Source organism: Panthera leo, chromosome E3 (assembly GCF_018350215.1).
Source record: "Panthera leo isolate Ple1 chromosome E3, P.leo_Ple1_pat1.1, whole genome shotgun sequence".
NCBI lineage: Eukaryota > Metazoa > Chordata > Mammalia > Carnivora > Felidae > Panthera > Panthera leo.
The window spans coordinates 2,407,302-2,419,314 of record NC_056694.1 but is presented as its reverse complement, the minus strand read 5'-3'; the positions used below and the strand labels follow the sequence as shown (position 1 = coordinate 2,419,314).

The 12,013-nt window shown below is 48.5% G+C and overlaps 1 long non-coding RNA gene across 2 annotated transcripts; it reads right to left on the bottom strand.

The window, feature by feature from the left end:
- Positions 1–437: 437 nt before the first annotated feature.
- On the bottom strand, positions 438–7,154 carry LOC122209724. Of its 2 annotated transcripts, none has more exons than XR_006197723.1 (4): positions 6,818–7,154; positions 5,620–5,876; positions 1,123–1,160; positions 438–900 (listed from the first exon to the last, which is right to left on the bottom strand). It is a non-coding gene; the product is annotated as an uncharacterized LOC122209724 (long non-coding RNA). The 2 variants fall into 2 exon arrangements; XR_006197724.1 differs by having other exon boundaries at positions 6,879–7,154.
- Between the last annotated feature and the right edge of the window lie 4,859 nt (positions 7,155–12,013).

Here is a 12,013-nt window from a genome sequence, read left to right as displayed (position 1 = left end):
ACTAACTAGGAGGTGACCTATCAAGGTTTCTCCGATTCTAAATCTGGCAAGAGAGAGAAAGAGGGGGGTGGGGACGGGGGTGGGGGAGAGAGCTATTTTTAATTCCTGGCCAAGAAGTGATTTTTCTAAATCCACACTGATATTATGAGCTCAGCCTGTTCGAACAATGAATTCTGTTTCCGTAATTGTCCTGTCCACGATCATGCCGGTAGAGACAGAGTCCTGGTGACTTCTAATCTAAATCTGTCCGAGGGCTTGGGTGACAGAGTGGGGGTGGGGAAGCTGTGGGAGCCCCCAGAGCACCTTGGGGGAGGCGGTGGCGGCCCCTCCTGGGACTGAGCCATCTGCCGAATAATTAATATTTAACACTGGTTTTATGAATAAGTGACAAGGCCCTCAATCAGCACACATTATCTAAGGTCAGGAGCAGAAGAAATGCATTTATTCATTGATTTGCTTTTTACCCTCCCGTTCCGATTTGGGTCTCTGCGTATGTATGAATCAATATCGCCTATGACGTCCAGATTTTTTTTTTTTTTAACGTCTCTTGGATGCAACTGTAGAGACAGCCAGCTCGCTGCTTTCTGTGCTCGCGGTTCCAGGAGAGAGCATTTCAGTAGGAAATTTACCTGTTTTGGGGAGAGTACGTCAGTCTCTTAAACCAGACCTGCCACGAAACGTTGCCCTGTTGGGGGAAGAAAAGGGGTCCTAGGAATTCAGTACGCCCTTTCACGCTGGAACTCCTGGCCCGTGATTCCGTGCACCGTCCACTTTACTGGGGACTCCCAAGGTGCTTCCAGAAAGGCTGGATCCACTCAGTCGGATGGGTGGGGGAGGAGAACGGTAGCTCATGAACGTTTTCTCTTCATTATTCTTTGGCTCTCTCGGTTGGGGGGATTACTGTGCAGAAAAGGGAACAGGAACCAGATTGAAGAAAACTGAAAATAGAGCTCTAGGGGGATCGCACCCCTGGGACCGACCCCCCACCATGCCATTCGCCATGTCAATAAAGCAGAGTAACACAAGGGGCTAAGGAGTTGGGGAGATGGCACCCCTCCCATTGGCCGTAGGGCTTCCCTTAGACAACTGACTTCACTCTCTGAGCCTCCGTTGTTTCCTCACCTGTCAAACGTGGACAAGAATCTTTGTCCCTGTACGTCCTGCCAAGACAAAAGGAAGCAGTAGTTATGGAAGGCTTAGCACATCTCTTGGCATGCAATGTTCGGAAAAGGCTAGCTATGGTTATTAGTAATCAATAGTCCATTGAAAGGGTTGAGTCTGGACTCTGGCCATCTGGGTCTCTCTCCTGGATGGGCTGCGTGCTTGCTGGGTTCCTCAGTTTTCTCACCTGTGATATAGGGATGCCCTTAATACCAATTGTGAAGAGTGAGGAGTGAGATTGCTCCTGTAATGGGCTTAGTGCATGGCACATAGTACGTGCTCAATAAATAATCACTCGTATTCCCGACAGAGCAAACTATCGACAGCACAGCGACCCTGTGATTTGGGCAGAGTGTGTCCAAGAACCTTGGCTTGGAAGGTCGCTAACCTGTGAACTCGTCAGTGTGATGCAACTCATTTGAGGTCTTCCAGACCATGGGATCTCTGTTCTCCTGGTCGTTGACTTTATGGCATAGTGGCTGGTCTCTAGTTTCAAACAACTATAAAAACGACTAAAAGTCTGTCTGCTTTTTGGGGCGCCTGAGTGGCTCAATCGGTGAAGGGTCTGACTCTTGATCTCGGCTCAGTTCATGATCTCATGGTTCATGAGTTCGAGCCTCATGTCAGGCTCCACATGCCCTCCAAAAGCTGGGGCAAGTTTCATGCAAAGGGGAGTGAGGAAGCGGGAGACAGTGGAGGGGAGACAGCATGTGAGAGCTGCCTCCCCATGCGTGCAAGGGCCCAGGAGGAGAGCACCCTGGACTGTCCTCGTCGCAGAAATGCCAGCAGGAAGCGACATCAATTCTGAGACTTCCCCAGCCAGCATTCTGAGTGATAATAAATCACTCATGTCTGACACGGCTTATTTTTCAAGGCATTTTTGTAAGAAGCATCCAGCCGTCTCATTTCAAACATAATTTAAATGGGAAGGGGGGGGGAGAAACGTGCAACGTGTATTATTAATTAAACAGGATTACAGGATCACCCTGATAGAAATAGAGGGAAACAGACATCATCCCAAATATGTCACACCCAGCCCCAGACCTACCTGGGAGGGGCTTCCAGATGAGATTCCCTTTGTCATAAATCCAAATATCTATTCATGCCTATCTGCATTTTGATGCTGGAATTAGATGCTCCGTGTGTACGGATGTTGGAATATTTATGGATAGTTAAAATTTCATGTTCTCCGGATTGATGTTTGTGCATAAGGACAAATGACTAGTGTCTCTTGCAGGTAGTTTGAACAGGTGTAGAGTAAAGATTATTTAACACCGACTGCTGCTTTGTGTCTTTGGATTCTGTAGGAAACGAGAAATCAAATCTCCGGGGACTATCCAGGTGGGAAATGAAAATAAATGATAAACATATAAATAAGTCAGTTCTCTCTCCTATTGGTCGGGGGCAAGCTTTTTCTTTTATGATCTTGTTACTGTTACAAATTTATGAATTCTAAAAAAATTTGGAGACAATTTAAAATATTTAAATGTGTTTTAAGGACTCCGCGTAGGAAATGGAGCTGTAACCTGACGACGACCAAAGCGTCTTCCGCAAGCCTGCACTCTGCTCTGGGGGGTGGGGGGCAGTGGGGCGCGTGCCGGGCAGCGAGACAGGGGTGGCCCACACCCACGACCTGGCTGTCACCACCCAGAGCACTGTCCTTGGCAGAGCAAAGATCCTCAAAGGGTGTGTACGAATGTCCCCAGATCCCTAGACCGCTAACGCCACCCCCATATGTGTGAAAAAAAAACATTCCCAGCATGGTGTCGTGCTCATAGCTCGTAACTGGATGCCTCCTTCCTCGGTCCTTCCAGAAGGTCAGCCTAGGGTGGGAGCTGTCCATCCCAGGAGCCTGCATGCAGCGAGAGTGCACTGTCTATAGAGGATTTTCAAACAGCTATAAAACCACCTAAAAGTCTATCTGCTTTTTGGGGCGCCCGAGTGGCTCAGTGGGTGAAGGGTCTGACTCTCGATCTCGGCTCAGCTCGTGATCTCGTGGTTCGTGAGTTCGAGCCCCACGCTGACAGCACGGAGCCTGCTTGGGATTTTCTCTCTCTCCTCTCTCTCTGCCCCTCCCCCGCCGTACACACCCGTGCTCTCTCAAAAATAATAAACATCAAAAAAAACAAATGTTTTCAAGTCTGTCTACTTTTCATTATCGCCCTGTGGTAGTTCTGCACTGTGCTGGCGGTAACACACACGCCCTCCCCAAATCTTTCATCGGCCTAAGTTGTAGACATTTCCTGCGGTGATGGCTGAGTGGCCTGGCTTCAGGTCGGCATGTCTGTGACTCGTCCTGGAGTAGACCTCATATCGTACGTGGAGAGTGTTGCGGAGAAGTCCCAGGTCCATGGTTGGCCCCGACACCCAGGAACACAGCACCAGGCGCTCGTTTATTTGTATTTTATTTTATTTTTATTTTATTTTATTTTATTTTATTTTATTTTATTTTATTTTATTTTATTTTATTTTATTTTAATGTTATTTTGAGAGAACAGGAAGGGGGCAGAGAGACAGAGAATCTCAAGCAGGCTCTGCACTGTCAGCGCAGAGCCTGATGTGGGGCTCGAACCCAGAAACCCTGAGATGATGATCTGAGCCGAAATCAAGGGACACTTAGACGACTGAGCTCCCCCGGGCACCCCCGTGTGCGTTCATTTAAAGAGGAAGTTAGCCAGGTTTTGCTGGCTCCAGGAACGATTCAGATCTCCCACCCCCGTGGCCCTGCACGTTCCTGTGTTTCAATAACGCATTCATTTCACGGAGTTCAAATAATATCTTTAAAATAAAAGTTTATGCTTTTTTAAAATTTATTTTATTTTTTACTTTATCTTAGAGAGCAGGAGCACGGGAGAGGGGCGGAGGGAGAGGGGGAGAGAGACCACCAAGCAGGCTGTATCTTCGTGTGGAGCCTGACTCAGGACCCGATCCCAGGACCCCCAGATCATGACCTGAGCCAAAATCAAGAGTGGGACGCTCAGCCGACTGAACCACCCGGGCGCCCCTAAAAGTTTGTCTTTAGTTGTTGCTGTTCGCCTTAAAACTAAAGAATGATGCAAGAAAGTATTAATTATTGTGTGATTATCACAGGAAATAATTTTGTTTTGTCAAGGAAAGGGCATTGAAAATGATGGGCTTCTGGTGTCTGTTTTGTTTGGCCTGATCCTGCCTCCCAGAAGACTTAGACTACCACCAGCTGGGTGCGTGCGGTGACCCCCGCAAGCACTTACCCGGGTCAGATCCCCAAGGCCATCGTGGGGACCACAGTGGACATTTCTCCACAGTGAGTTCCCCAGCTACTTACTTAACTGTAAATGTCAGAGGAGCTATGAAAGGGAATAAGGTAGGATGGGGCGCCTGGGTGGCGCAGTCGGTTAAGTGTCCGACTTCGGCTCAGGTCACGATCTCGCGGTCCGTGAGTTCAAGCCCCGCGTCGGGCTCTGTGCTGAGTGCTCAGACACTGGAGCCTGTTTCACATTCTGTGTCTCCCTCTCTCTCTGACCGTCCCCCGTTCATGCTCTGTCTCTCTCTGTCTCAAAAATAAATAAACGTTAAAAAAAATGTTTTTAAAAAAGAAAGGGAATAAGGTAGGAAATGACCATATCAATCGTCTGTTGCTGTGTAACAGATTACCACAGAGCTGTGTGCCTCAAAACAATAAGCCTTTAATTATCTCCCTTTCTGTGGGTCAGAGGCTCACGCATGGCATGGCGGGGTGTCCCTGGCTGAGTCACGAGCTTGCAGACAAGCAGCTGGCTGGGGGCTCATCTGAGGGCCCGAGTGGGGCGGCGGGGTCCACTTCCAAACTCACTCACTGGCTGTTGGCCGGAGGCCTCTGTAGACTCAAGCAGCGGCTTCCTGAGGGTGCCCTCACAACATGGCAGCCTGCTTCTCCCAGAGCAGGCAATCCAGGAGAGAAGAGGAGGAAGCCCCAATGCCTTTTACACCCTGGTCTCTTCTGCCACGTTCATTAAAACAGGGGACAATTGCGCTCCATTTGGGAAGGAGGAACGTCAAAGAATTCGTGATCGTAATTTAAAACCCACACACCACCTCTGAGGTGTGTGTGGGAGCTAAGTCGGGAATGAAACAGAACGGAACGTCTGGGTAGAGGACACAGTGTGTGCCAAGGCCATGGGGTGGGAAGGACCGTGGGCTGGAGGAAAGAGGAAAGTGGCTCCAGGTGAGGGAGGGGAGACACGTGGGGTAGGATCACGCTCTTGTAAAGATTTGGGGTGTTATCCCAGTAGTGCTTGAAGGGTACAGAGCGGGGGACTGACAGTCCAATCTGTGTTTTTTAAGGATCTCTAGGGTGACCATAATGCAGAATGAATCACAGGGAGTAAGAACCGTTGGGGATGAATCCATTAGAAGGCAGTTACTGTAACCCCACTGGAGGGAGGGTGGCTCTGACTAAGAAGTTGGACGGGGAGGTGGGGGGGAGGCTAGAGTACTTACTGATTGACCTTGAGGGGATGAGGGAGGCAGAGGTCAGAGAGGTTTCCGGCGTGTGTGGCTGGTGGCTGGTGCCATCTACTCTGACAGGGAAACACTGGAGGACGAAGCACAAGCCGCAGGAGCAAATCAGGAGCCGAGTTTGAGGCTACTTAGTGTTCGAGCCCTGCCAGGTATGCCAATGGCGACATCAGGCAGAGAGCTGGATGTATGCGACAGGAGGTCATGTTTGGGGGACATCCGTCTGGCCGTGGGTCCAGCTGTGTCGGGAGAGAATGCAGGCAATTAATTTGAGAGAAGAGGAAACAAGATAAAAGATGTCGTTCGAATCCCCTTTGTTTGGCTAAATTCTTGCCTGCTTTTCTGGTTCGGTTAGACAAGAAAGTTACCTGTTTTGCTCAGGCTACTTAAGGTTGGATTGGGGTTTTGTCCTTTGTGTCTGGAATGTTCTGACACATACACAAGGCTACTTAAGAGTTTCCTATCTCTTAGGACGATAAACCAGCTTCTACTTGCAAGGAAGATGAGAAAGTATCTAATTGTACATGAACAGAGGTGAATAGGAACCTTCTGCTTCTCAGAAAAGAGGGATTTATTTTCACTTTACACAAATGCTAAGGTGCAGGGCCCCAGCCTGAGGCAGATAGTTCCTTCTCCTTCGTCTCCTTCTTCTTCCTCTTTTTTTTTTTTTTTTTTTTTTTTGTTTTTAGTGCCAATTGTTAAGCAAGACTTCACTTGCTGCGTAAATGCTTTTATAACCTTTGACACAGTGCTTCAGATCTTTCCTCCTGGGTGAAACTTCCAGCAGAAGGGGCTGGGCAGAGAATCTCATTAAAAAACAGCCCATCCACCCACAGGTGATCAAAATTCAGAGTGTGCGTGTCCCTGCTGTCTGGTGTTCTAGAAAGAACACCGGGTGGGGGCCAAATGTGGGCAGCCTCACGTGTCAGCGTCAGGTTACCTGCTCAGCACGTCAGTCTTGGGAGGCCATGACCCTGGGTTCCTTTCTTAGAAGAACACACTTTATCAAAGACCTGACATGTTGGGATGGACAGGATGCTAGATGACATTGAGTGGAAATTCGGAAACCAGAGATACTCCGAGAATAATGCGTCCTTATGGGACCTAACCTCTACACCTGCTCCTGGTCCAGAAATCTGTTTCTTCAGCCCCACCTCCATCATTGTAGGGTTTAACATACCCCGAGAGAAAGTGGCAATGTATCTTGTATTTTCATTTGCTACAGAGCAAATCCAACACACCGTGGCTTAAAAGAATAATCACTTATTACTCTTCAGCTTTGGGGTTCAGGAATTTGGGAGCAACTCAGCTAGGGGGTTCTGGCTCCAGGTGTCTCATGAGTTTGCGGTCAGATGTTGGTTGGGGTTGCGGTCATCCAAAAGCTTGGGGCTCCCCTTCCCAAACAGCCCACCCAAGGCTCACTCTGTAGGGCTGCCCCGGTGATGGCATAACACAGCATTTGGCATCCTGCGGAGGGAGTGATCCAGGAGAGAGAAGTCACAATGCCTTTTATGACCTAGTCTCGGAAACCACCCACCAGCCCTTCTGCCGTACTCGATTCATCTGAAGTGAGTCACTAAGTCCAGTCCACACCCAGGGAGGGAAATCAGGCCTCCCCTTTGACACTGGGAGCATCCCACAGTTTTTGGATATATTTTAAAACCAAATCTGTTGAAGCCAAAAAGCTGGGATAAGAGGCACCGAGTCGGTGCACTGATCCATCGATGCAGGAAGAGGGAACCCCATGATTTACGTTTCATCGTGCAGTGAGCATTTGCCATCAGTCAGGGTCCTAGCAGGAAACAGATGGCACCCCCAGATGGTGAATCGTCTCAGTAGACACAGAGAAAGCAATTGACAAACCCAACACCTATTCGTGAAGAAAAAAACATCAACAAAATAGGAATGTAAGGGAATTCTCTCAACCTGTTGAAGCACAAGAAATCACCATTAACGTCACACTTCATGGGAAAAGATCAGAATGCTTTCTGCCAAGATCGGAGATGAGGTAGGGATGTCCATTGTCACCCTTTCTGTTCGGCACTGCACTGAAGAGTCTAGCTGGTGAAATAAGGCGAAAGAAAAAAAACCATTAAAAGCACTCAGACTCGAAAGAAAGAAGTAAAACTTTTCATTCACAGATGGCATCATTCTGTATGTAGAAAATCCTAGAGAATCAACACATACACACACACACACACACACACACACACACACATCCTTCTAAGAGCAAGTAAATTTAGCAAGGGTACAGGATAAAAGATCAATGTACGAAAATAAATTGTATTTTTCTAAGTCAGTAATGAACAATTTGGTAATGAAATTTTTTAAGGCTCATTTGCAATAGCATCAAAAAGAATACAATATTTTGAACAAATCTAACAAAAAAATGTGTGACGTTTATACACTTAAAACTGTAAAACATTACTGAGAAAAATGAACAAAAATGTAAAAAAGTGGAGACTTGCTCCCTAAATCATGGAATAGAAGATTTACCATAGATGTAACATGTCAGTCTCCTCAAATTGATCTGTAGATTCAACACAATACCAGTTAAAACCCCAGCAGAACTGACAAGCTGGTCCTAAAATGTATTGGGCACTTATATGGCCCAATTTCAAAACTTACTATAAAGCTACAGTCATGGAGAGAGTGTGGTATTGGAAGAAGGATTGGCTTATTGACCAATGGAACAGAAGTGAGACTCCAGAAATAAACCCTTACAACTACGGTCAATTGATTTTCGACAAAGATGCCAAGACAATTCAATAGGGAAAAGGACAGTCTCTTCAAAAATGGTGTTGTAGCAATTAGATATTCGTATCCAAAATAAATAAATAAAATAAAAATAAAAGAGCCTAGGCCCTTACATCGTATCTAAAAATGAACTCAAAATGGGGGGTGCCTACATGGTTCAGTCAGGTAAGCGTCCAACTTCAGCTCAGGTCATGATCTCGCGGTTCATGGGTTCAAGCCCTGCGTTGAGCTCTGTGCTGACAGCTCGGAGCCTGGAGCCTGCTTCCGATTCTGTGTCTCCCTCTCTCTGCCCCTCCCCTACTCACCTCTGTCTCTCTCTCAAAAATGTTAAAAATAATAATAAAAATAAATAAATATGGATTCAAAATGGAATATGAATTCAAAATGGATCATAGACCTAAATGTAGGAATTACAATGATAAAACTTCTAGAGCTCATAGGAGAAAATCTTCAAGACTTCGTTTCAAAGAGTTCTTAGACCTGACACCAAAAGCATGAGCCAACTGATAAACGGGACATCATTAAAATTAAAAACTTGTGCATTTCAAAGGACACCAGTGGGAAAATGAAAGACACGCCTCTGTCTGGGAGAAAATATTTGCCAATCACATATTTGATGAAGAACTGTATCCAAAAAAATACAAAGAACTCTTGCAACTCAATAAGAAAGAGAGAATTTAGCCAAATTAAAAATGAGCCAAGACTTGAATGACATTTCACTAAAGACGACATACTAATCAGCCTATGAGAAGGCACTCAACATTTTTAGTCACCAGGGAAACCCAAATTGAAACCATAATGAGATACCACTACCCTACACCTAATAAATGGCTATAATTTTTTTTTTTTTGAAGCAGACAATCCCAAGTATAGACGAGGATGTACAAAAATTGGAACTCTCATTCGCGAGACTGTGAAATGACACAGAAGCTTTGGAAAATAGTTTGACAGTTTCCTTAAAAGTTGAACATAAATTTAGCATGAGATATAGCAATTCCAGTCCTCAGAACCCACTCAAGAGAATTACATGGAGACTTAGACACGAATGTGCGTTACAGCTTTATTCATAAACAGCCCCAAATTGCACGCGGCCCAGATGTCCGTCAACCGGTGCAGAGATAAACCAAATGTGGCCTGTCTACCCAACAGACTACCCTGCAGAATAAAAAACAAAATACGGACACTGGCTGCAATAGGGCTGAACCTCAGAAACATCACATGAAGCCAAAGAAGCCAGACCTGGAAGACTGTATGTTGTATGATTCCATTACAGGACGTGTCCAGAAGAGGCAAATTCTGGATTTTGTCTGGAGCTACAGCAAACAGGCGGGAGTAAATTTGGGAGCGCGGGGGAAGGAGGGATAGTGGAAATGTTTGGAAACAGGATTGTGATGGATTCATGATGCTATAAAATTACTAAGAATCACTGAGTTGTACACGCTTAGGGCATGCAAATTATACCTTAATAAAGCTGTAAAAAAAAAAAAAAAAAAAGCAGAGAAGGGAGATCTGGTGATACAGTCCATAGAAATCAGTCTCCCAGCAGAGAGGAGGGCGGAAGGTCGGTCTGGGGGGCAGAATGGGATATCCGGTGGAGCCAGTCATTCCCTGTGCCTGCCTCTCTCTCTCCACCTCCTGTAACAGTGCCCTGATCTCCTTGGGAGAACCACCCTCCGGCTTTGTAGGGCCCCGTGGTGTCCCACTGCTGCCTGCAGGGAGGAGATGACCAGGGCCCGGCCAACCACTGTCAACCCGAAGGGTCTGGGTGATTGCTGGGAAGTTCCAGCTGCAGACTGCAAAGCAGACGATGTAGGACGGACACGGTCAGACAACGCTTTCTCCACCATGAGGCAGAGCCTGCCTGGGAGCGACGTGGTCCCAGAGGAAAGCGGGTCTGAGAGGTGGCGAGAAAGAGAGAAAGACGTTATGTCTTGAGGCCCAGCTGCTCCTAGACATTTCAGCTGAGTTCACAGATTCCTCTCTGCAATTCTATCTGCGCGTGTTGGGGTTCTAGCCCTCGGAACCAGGAGCCCCAACCACATTTTTTTCTACTTCATCCAGGCCCCCTGCTCTGCACAGTCCCGCCCCCTCCAGCCTCCCTCACTTCCTCGGCCGCTTCCCTTCCCCTGTTCATCCCTACCTCCTACCGGTAGGCTTCTAAACGCAGTGGGGGCGACGGGGAACCAGCCCCTGGCCGCCCCTGCGATGCCAGCTGCATGAACTTGTTGGGCAAGTGCCTTCCTTCTCCGAGCCTCTGTTAGCTCATCTACAAATCAGGGACAGTGATGCCGACTTCCCTGTTAAGGAAGGACTACACGCCAAGTGCCCGTCATGTAGTAGGTTATCAATAAATGTAACTATTATTACTAATGACTACGATCTTGGCATCAGCCGGCCGGAGAGGCAGTGCTACGTACCGGAATGGCTCCCAGCTCTGTATACGTTCAACCCTTCTGTGTCACGGCACAGTGAAGGAGTCACCCTTGACGCTCGGGCACCCCACCCCACCCTGGGACGGCCAGTATCGCCGGCCCCCGTCCCGCCCAGACGTAGGAGAAGTTGGGGAGCAAACAACTAGAGTTGAGGGCGGTGAGGCTTGAGATCGCCAGCAACAGTCAAGATCCCTCCTGACGGCGGGCGGTCCTCCTCAGGCTTCCCGAAGTCTCGTGCACGTGGGTCCGGTGAGAACTTTGCTCACATGTCGATTCTGAGTCGGGTGATCCCGGGGGCCCAGGAGCGGGGCCCGAGGTCGTCCCCCTGCCTGGCTCCCAGGTGCTGCTGCCGGCCCACGGACCGCACACACGGGAGCAAGCCTCCCGGAGCACGGGTTTTCAGTGGGGCTGGAATCACCCCGGAAAGCTACTGAGGCCGGGGCTCCACCCGAGAGCTTCTCATTTCATTGGTTGGGGGGGGTAGCATCTGCGTTTGTCAAAGGTCCCCAAGATACCCGGAGGGGCTGCCGGGACGGAGAACCACTGGCCCAGATGAACCTGGTTCTCTTTCCCCACACGTCCTCGGGCTCCAGAGATCCGCTTTAAGCATCCGAAGGCAAGATGGACACTTTTCGCCCTTCTGTGAGGGCCCCTCAGGAAGGGAAGCAGTGACTCGTAACTCGAACCCTCGCGCAGTGAAATACCCAGAGAGATGGCCGAGGAACGCGGAGAAGGAAAGCTGTATAAACGCTTTAACCTAATTAAGATGCCTCAGTGATCCTGGGGTAGAGCAGCTGGGAGCTGGGAGCCTCGCTCAGGAGGCAGAGCAGTGACATTTTCACTTAGGGAAAGGGACAGCCTCTCCCCAAATCGGGACCTCCGTGACACTTTGAATATTCTCGGGGAGTCTTGAATGTTAATGTATGCGCTCTGGAAACGTTTCGTTCCTGGAGAAACGTTATCCCTGGTCCTCTCGGTTCGGAGTTGCTGAGGGTCCGACTCAGGCCCCCCGGCTCCACTTCCCGAGACGCTAGAAATTCAGCCTCTGTCTTGAGAGCTGCGACAGGGTCTTGCCTGTCTCTAGTCCTTGCTGTAGGCAGAGCGGTGGCGGCCCCAGCAGCAGAAGCCGCTTCAGCGACACTCAGCCATCATCCTGGATGCTGACCAGAACCCAGAGGACCTGGGGG